General features: G+C 42.4%; 1 pseudogene; it reads right to left on the bottom strand.

Moving 5' to 3' along the window:
• Nucleotides 1-925: 925 nt before the first annotated feature.
• On the bottom strand, nucleotides 926-1,043 carry LOC124554293 (annotated as a pseudogene).
• Between the last annotated feature and the right edge of the window lie 7,443 nt (nucleotides 1,044-8,486).

Genomic DNA, 8,486 nt, shown 5'->3' with positions numbered 1-8,486 from the left:
TGCCGTTCAGAAGAGGTCTCCAACCTCTCTTACGGATTTATGGAAAGCCCTGTAGGATTCATGGTGTCAGCTCCCTCCAGCACTACATCAGACATTAGTCGAGTCCGTGCCATGTCGTGCTGTGGCACTTGTGCGTACTCTTGGGGGCCCTACACGATATTAGGCAGGTGTACCAGTTTCTTTGGCCCTTCAGTGTATTTACAAATAAACAAGTTACTCTAAACTTAGAATACCGTCATGACGAATTTGAAGTACAAAATGAGCTGATAAATCATGAACGAATATCGACACACGCAGAAACGACATTATCTTCCGATAATGTAAGAGAAGCGTCGATTCAAATGGCTCTGAGCACTATGGGACTTAACTGCTGTGGTCATCAGTCCCCTAGAACTTAGAACTACTTAAACCTAACTAACCTAAGGACATCACACACATCCATGCCCGAGGCAGGATTCGAACCTGCGACCGTAGCGGTCCCGCGGTTCCAGACTGTAGCCCGTAGAACCGCTCGGCCAATCCGGCCGGCAGAAGCGTCGACATGGCCAGCGCGTCGACGGCTGTAGCACGGCGAGGTACAATGTTGCGGCATCCCTTGATGCGGCAGCAGAGAGGCGTGTTTTCAGGCGAATACCAGTTACGAATTCGTCACGATGGAACATATTCCGGTGTGTAGAATTCGAGGAGACGAAAATTGACAGGCTGAATTCATTTTTGTTACATTGATCCAGTGTCTGGTATGCTAGCACTCCGTCTTCAGGCCACAAGTGACCCATCGGGGCCATCCGACCGCCGTATCATCCTCAGATAAGGATGCAGATAGGAGGGGCGTGTGGTCAGCACACTGCTCTCCCAGTCGTTACGATGGTTTCCTTTGACCAGAGCCGCTACTATTCGGTCGAGTAGCTCCTCAGTTGGCATCACAAGGCAACAGCGCATGGCGCCCTGGATGGTCACCCATCCAAGTGCCGGCCACGCCCGACAGCGCTTAACTTCGGTGATCTGACGGGAACCGGTGTTACCACTGAGGCAAGGACGTTGCCTCTGGTAGGCTAGGCTATTCGTTAATTTGGGCGGCAACAATAACATCTTCTTCTGCTTCTTTAATCGAGGGCATAGATATGTTCCGTCTTCTAAGCATCCAGCCATCCCATCTTTTTCATGATCTTCCAGTGGATCTTGTACCTAAGTGAAATTGGGACTTGTTTTGGTGGTGTTGAATCTGGCAGTCTTTGTAGATGATCTAGCGAGCTTTGTAGATTAGATACGACCTTCTTATTTATAGTACGCTAGCCGTTCCCCTCAATTGAGCTCGGATATCAATGGTTTTGTTATGACGAATGATGGCGAGTAAGCAAACTAGTAATTTATAAATGTCGGTACACGGGATGCTTCCATAAGAGCATGAAAAAATTTAACAGGACATAGAGAACGCTCCACTGAACATTTTGAGGTAGGGAAACTGGGGTCGAAGAAGCCAGCTTAAGGAGAAAATAGGAATAAAATCACATTACTGTGTACTTTTTTATTTACATTAGTTAACTACAAATACCGCCATTGACACAATGAATGTACCTTTTGTACTGTATCTGTGCTGAAACTGACGGCCATCAACCTCAATGCAAGCGTGACATCGGCGAACAAGAGTCTGACGCACCCTCACAAATATCCATGGCGTGTTTCGCATCAAATCACAGGCAGCTACAATTCTGGCAACTAATTCCATCTCCGTTTCCACTGGAGCCTCATACACAGGTGACTTTAGATATCCCCGTAGGAAATAATAAAGGGGATTCAGGTCAGGTGACCTCGCAGGTCATGGAATAGGACCTCCCATTCCAATTCAACGAACAGGAAATACTGCTCCATCGTAATGTACTGTACTACTCTGAATAGCACCGAGCAATGAATGCGTCTGTCGTTGATTCGTAGCACGTTCTGTCATGGAACAGTGTAAATACGATACAGCAGAGCCACCTTATGGATAAGCAAAGTGAACAAAACCTGCATCGTGACTTCCTCGTAATCAGACTCATCCTTCCTGTTTCCTTGCAGGTAATAAAGAATTTACATGTAAATAAACAGCACACTATGTGTAAACCTGTGCGCATGTTTCAACAAGAAACGTCCTCTTAGAATAATTATGAATGACTGTGCTAGTAATCTTCTACGTTATTTGATACAAAGACAGCTGAGTAAAACTGAACGTACTCAGAAAGTTCTCTCTTTACATATTCTGATCATCAGTACACCGACACACAATATTTTTCGCGCAACGCAATCTGACTTTCAATAATCCCTACAAAAGCGTGACCCTGACTCACAATAACCCATACCTTTCATGAATCACTTACCTCACAAAAATCTTCGTTACTCGAACTACTGCAATACGGCTAAATAAAAGATTCTAATTACTGAAGGCACTAACTACTGATAGGCATAGTCAGTAAATGAAAGATTTTGATAGGGAACAATCAATGTAATTACCTTAATAGCGTTCGAAAGTCATAATATAATTTTGTGACATCCAATTAAACAAATTTCCCTTTTCTGACGGACACACGTCCAGATCATCCGCTCTCAAAACTCCGCCATCTCTCTCCCCACATCCACCACTGCTGGCGGCTCACCTCCAACTGCGCAACGCTACGCACTGTGAACAGCCAACTGCCCAACACTACAATACAGAATATTTCATCAATGCAAACCAGCCACACACTACACGCAGCACAGCCAGTGATTTTCATACAGCGCGCTACGTGGTGTTACCAGCATAAAAACCTAAGCTGGAAAACAGTAATTCTAGACAAAGTGGTTGAAAAGTTTACTTCCATAGCTCCTTAAGCTGGCTTCGGCAATCCCAGGTTCCCTACCTCAAATTCTTCAGTGGAGCATTCTCTATGTCCAATTATATTTTTGCACGCTCTTACGGAAAAACCCTGCATAGCAGTGTAGAGACGTGTGTATAAAAATGTGTGCAGTGCCAGTATGTACAGGGTGTTTCAAAAATGACCGGTATATTTGAAACGGCAATAAAAACTAAACGAGCAGCGATAGAAATACACCGTTTGTTGCAATATGCTTCGGACAACAGTACATTTTCAGGCAGACAAACTTTCGAAATTACAGTAGTTACAATTTTCAACAACAGATGGCGCTGCGGTCTGGGAAACTCTATAGTACGATATTTTCCACATACCCACCATGCGTAGCAATAATATGGCGTAGTCTCTGAATGAAATTACCCGAAACCTTTGACAACGTGTCTGGCGGAATGGCTTCACATGCAGATGAGATGTACTGCTTCAGCTGTTCAATTGTTTCTGGATTCTGGCGGTACACCTGGTCTTTCAAGTGTCCCCACAGAAAGAAGTCACAGGGGTTCATGTCTGGCGAATAGGGAGGCCAATCCACGCCGCCTCCTGTATGTTTAGGATAGCCCAAAGCAATCACACGATCATCGAAATATTCATTCAGGAAATTAAAGACGTCGGCCGTGCGATGTGGCCGGGCACCATCTTGCATAAACCACGAGGTGTTCGCAGTGTCGTCTAAGGCAGTTTGTACCGCCACAAATTCACGAAGAATGTCCAGATAGCGTGATGCAGTAATCGTTTCGGATCTGAAAAATGGGCCAATGATTCCTTTGGAAGAAATGGCGGCCCAGACCAGCACTTTTTGAGGATGCAGGGACGATGGGACTGCAACATGGGGCTTTTTGGTTCCCCATATGCACCAGTTCTGTTTATTGACGAAGCCGTCCAGGTAAAAATAAGCTTCGTCAGTAAACCAAATGCTGCCCACATGCATATCGCCGTCATCAATCCTGTGCACTATATCGTTAGCGAATGTCTCTCGTGCAGCAATGGTAGCAGCGCTGAGGGGTTGCCGCATTTGAATTTTGTACAGATAGAGGTGTAAACTCTGGTGCATGAGACGATACGTGGACGTTGGCGTCATTTGGACCGCAGCTGCAACACGGCGAACGGAAACCCGTGGCCGCTGTCGGATCACCTGCTGCACTAGCTGCGCGTTGCCCTCTGTGGTTGCCCTACGCGGTCGCCCTACCTTTCCGGCACGTTCATCCGTCACGTTCCCAGTCCGTTGAAATTTTTCAAACAGATCCTTTATTGTATCGCTTTTCGGTCCTTTGGTTACATTAAACCTCCGTTGAAAACTTCGACTTGTTGCAACAACACTGTGTTCCAGGCGGTGGAATTCCAACACCAGAAAAATCCTCTGTTCTAAGGAATAAACCATGTTGTCTACAGCACACTTGCACGTTGTGAACAGCACACGGTTACAGCAGAAAGACGACGTACAGAATGGCGCACCCACAGACTGCGTTGTCTTCTATATCTTTCACATCACTTGCAGCGCCATCTGTTGTTGAAAATTGTAACTACTGTAATTTCGAAAGTTTGTCCGCCTGAAAATGTACTGTTGTCCCAAGCATATTGCAACAAACGGTGTATTTCTATCGCTGCTCGTTTAGTTTTTATTGCCGTTTCAAATATACCGGTCATTTTTGAAACATCCTGTAGATACATAACTAAAATGTTTGTTATTATGCTGTATGTCAATCTGAAAGCATGCATTATATTTTTTGATCCTGTTTATGCCTGGATTCATTACACTAGTACTGAAGTAGAGTTTCAAAGGCGTCCCCTGGCGGACCTAATACTGGACATACTAACGATTTCTCCCTTCCATTTCAATGCATTCAGTGCCTACGTTTTTGATTTATGCCACTAAGATGACTAATTTATGACAGACAAGTCAATTAATAGATCATAATCAAATGCAACCTCATCAAAAGCCTCCCACACGCCACATGTAATGGCATGATAACTCTCTGTTTGTCATACAGCCTTTAAACGATGCCGTCGTTCTGAGAATTGAAGCGTCTCGGAATATTTGAAGAGGCGCTCCTTGCTCAGTGTCTAAAATGCTACGGGCTTGTGATTGATATTTCCACGGAAGTGTGGAGTAAAGACATAGTGGACTGATAAGCATTGTAATCATTGCGTTGAACTGTTTATGTAGAATATATCAAAAAATAAAACAATTTTTCACAATTATGTAAAATTAAAAGTCATAATTAGCTTTTTAAACAGTAATTATTATTCCATATTTCACATTCCATTCTTGAAACCAGTAAATATGTTGTACTACACACTTTCTCACGTAGACTATGTTATTCCGCAGCCTTCAGGGTATCTCTATACCAAATTTCAACAAATTCGGTGTAGCGCTTTAGTCGTGAAAGCGCAACACACAGTATTACTTTCGCATTTATGGTATTAGTATGGGTATTCCAAGCTCTGCTCTTATGTTTTCGTTTCTTAGCCTGTCTGATCTTGTGCTTCCCTTAACTTCTCTTAGAAATTTCAGTTCTGCCGCTCGGATTCCATTTTCTTGCTTTTTAATGGTTATCCAAGTGTTTCTTCCAAATAGCAATGTGGGGGTAGCCATGACCTTATAAACCTTAATATTTGTGTCTTTTCTCAGTTTCTACTTATTGTTCCACACATCATTTGATATTTCTGCAGTTTGTTGCCAATTTCGATTTCATTCTAATAGCTTACAATATTTTCCAGATAATTAAAGTGACTATTTTGTTCAATTATTTTATTTCCTATTAAGATCTATGAATTGAGTGGTTTTGTCATTTGTTGTCAATGTCGAATTCGTTCTGGTAGCCTATAATATTCTACAGGTAATTAAAGAGACGGACTTGTTTCCTACTATGATCTTTGTCCAGCGTGGTTTTGTCCCTTTTAAAGCCATTTGTTTTTGTTTATGAAACAGATATTCTTGTACTGTATTCTTTCAAAATTTGGTTCAGTCTATAGATGGATCTTTGTAGCGAAGTCTCACTACCGTGTACAGTTGTAAGGTCGTTTGCGAAAAGCATCACATTAAAAAAATATATCATGTGATAATCTCAAGCCTGGATCAATTTCCTGATGCAATTTTTCAATCATATCGTCATATTAAGAAGAGTGAGTAATAACTTACACCCCTTGTTGTATCAGCATGTCTTCTGATGTAGCACGGTTAGTCTTTATTCTTATTTTTGTACCTCCATATAGGCATTCTATCACCTTAATTATTTCCTGAGGATAATCATTCTCGTGTTAAACTTCTCATTAAGATTTTACTATCTACATGGTCGAAGGCTTTCTTTAAGTCTACAAATTCGATATGTGTTTCCCTATTGAACTCTTTTTGTTTCTCTATGATTTGTTTGGATGTGAAAAGGTTATCAGTACATGGTCTGGCTTTTCTGAAACCATTTTGTTCTACAGGTAACACATTTTCGGCAAGATTTTGTAGATTTATTTTCTTGGCCTAAATCTTCTCGCCCTAAGCTGTGTTTGTTAATGATATACAACGATGATAATTGCATTCATTTCGTTTACCTTTTCCTGAAGATTGATATGACATCTGCAACTGTCCACGGTCGTGGAATTTGCTATCTTTGTCAGCATGTATTGTTTACATGAACAAGTCTAAGCTTTATATTTATGACTTATTAAGACCAGTTGGTGGGCCCCATATTCCAGCTTCTTGTGACATTATAGTTCAGCAAGATAAAACTAGGCCGCACATTTCGAGTGCTCTCCTGACCTCCTTCGACACAGTGGGTCTCAGACAATTGCCCTGGCCAGCACGTTCTCCAAACCCCTCACCCAGTGAAGACGTCTGGTCCACTTGGCAGCCACTGTGACAGATGGACTGAGATAAAGCAGTGGGGAATGATGTACCCATATCTGTCATCCAAGTTCATTGTCAATCCAACAAGATCCATCCGAGTTAGAGCTATAGTTGCTATCAGAGGTGTTACTTATTTTCTCCTCCCTTTTTCCCCTATGCCCTGTAAACCGAATGCAAATTTACTCATAAGTGTTAACACTGTACTATGATTGACCCACATAACTTAGCGTGTTAATGCGCTCGATTCCAGGATTCATGGAGACAACTCCACCCCGGTTCGAATCCCCTTCACAGATTACCGACCTGGGCTTTTGAGCTAGCCTGCCTGGATGTGATTTTTAGGCGGTTTTCCGCATAGCGCTAGGTGAATACCGGGCTGGTAGCCACATCCTGCATCAGTCACACGTTTCGCAAACATTCTGAATATGTTCTCACACTTCTAGGTGAGATTTACTCTAGAGACAAAGAAATGGGGTACACAAATTCCATACCAAGTGGGGGAGGGGGGTGGGGGTGGCATCCAGCCATACCAAATGTCACTAACAATGTCAAAACCTGTATAATATAGAGAAATTGAAACAAGCAGGAAAGATGAAGAAAGAATCATACTATACCATATATGCACAGTATGTGAAATTTCGTTGTTCTCTATCCTGTTGGGTGTTGCAAATGTAATGGCCAGCAGTCTATTTTTGCTACAATTAAAACTGTGCCTTAAATTCATAAACCTTCGCAATGTTTCGAAGATTTTTATTTAACAAAGAAATTTGCCAAACAGCCACGCCAATAGAGAAATTCTTTTATTTTATTTACGCTACCAGTTTTGGCAATTCTTCACGCCCCCTATGCACCTCTAAAAAATAATTGATATCGCCATACTGAGGCCATATGTTTCTCTATGTCTTGAATTCTGAAGTGCTTCTTTCGAAGACATGACTGCAACTCGGGTTGAGTTGCAGTCAAGTCTTCGGAGGAAGCACTTGAGACTTCAGGACAGCCAAAAACATGTGGCTCCAGAATGCCAAGATCAAAAACTTTTGACAGGTGGCTATGGGGCTTGAAGATGGCATAATGAATTGCTGAGACTGGCGGCGAAAATAAAATAAAAGAACTTCTCAATTTGCACGGTTGCTTGGCGAATTTCTTTGTCAAATATTTGACCAACTGTTGTCCCGTGTCCATCAACAGACACTGGATGTTTTGAAGAGGTTGTCGTGTATGAAACAGTTAATGTTTAAAATGGTATGTTATCATGGAACTTGTTGGGTCCAATCATGTAAATGATAGTTACCTTATGTGTAACTGTATTGTTAATTGTCTAAAATTGGTTTTTACTTTTTGATATGTGCACTGCCTGACAAAAAGAAGTGAAGCAGTCAGAAGACATAGTCTGATGTCAATGTAACTTTGTACACCATCGGTAGGTGTGTAAATAATTTCAGAGTTGCACTTCTCTGTGACAAAGGGAATGGCCAGCAAAGTGCATTAGTTTTGTTGTTACCAGGCCTGGTAGGGTACGTAAGTGGAGTGCACAGTGTCAGATGTTGAGTGATCACTGTGAAGGACATGCAAATGCCCTGTATTCGTGAGAGACAGCTTTGATAGCACCTAAAGTAGTTTGATAGGGGCCTCATTATGAGTGACCATTTCGCTGGCTGATCGAGATGTGGTGTATCCAGATATATGGGGAATTTAGATGCGACAGTTGCCGGATTGTTGACTGCATGGGTATGCAGCTGCAGGCACACTTGTCGTCAAGGTTCTTG

Source organism: Schistocerca americana, chromosome 11 (assembly GCF_021461395.2).
Source record: "Schistocerca americana isolate TAMUIC-IGC-003095 chromosome 11, iqSchAmer2.1, whole genome shotgun sequence".
In the NCBI taxonomy this organism is placed as follows: domain Eukaryota; kingdom Metazoa; phylum Arthropoda; class Insecta; order Orthoptera; family Acrididae; genus Schistocerca; species Schistocerca americana.
The sequence above is the reverse complement of the archived record's forward strand: the minus strand, read 5'-3'. Positions and strand labels throughout refer to the sequence as shown.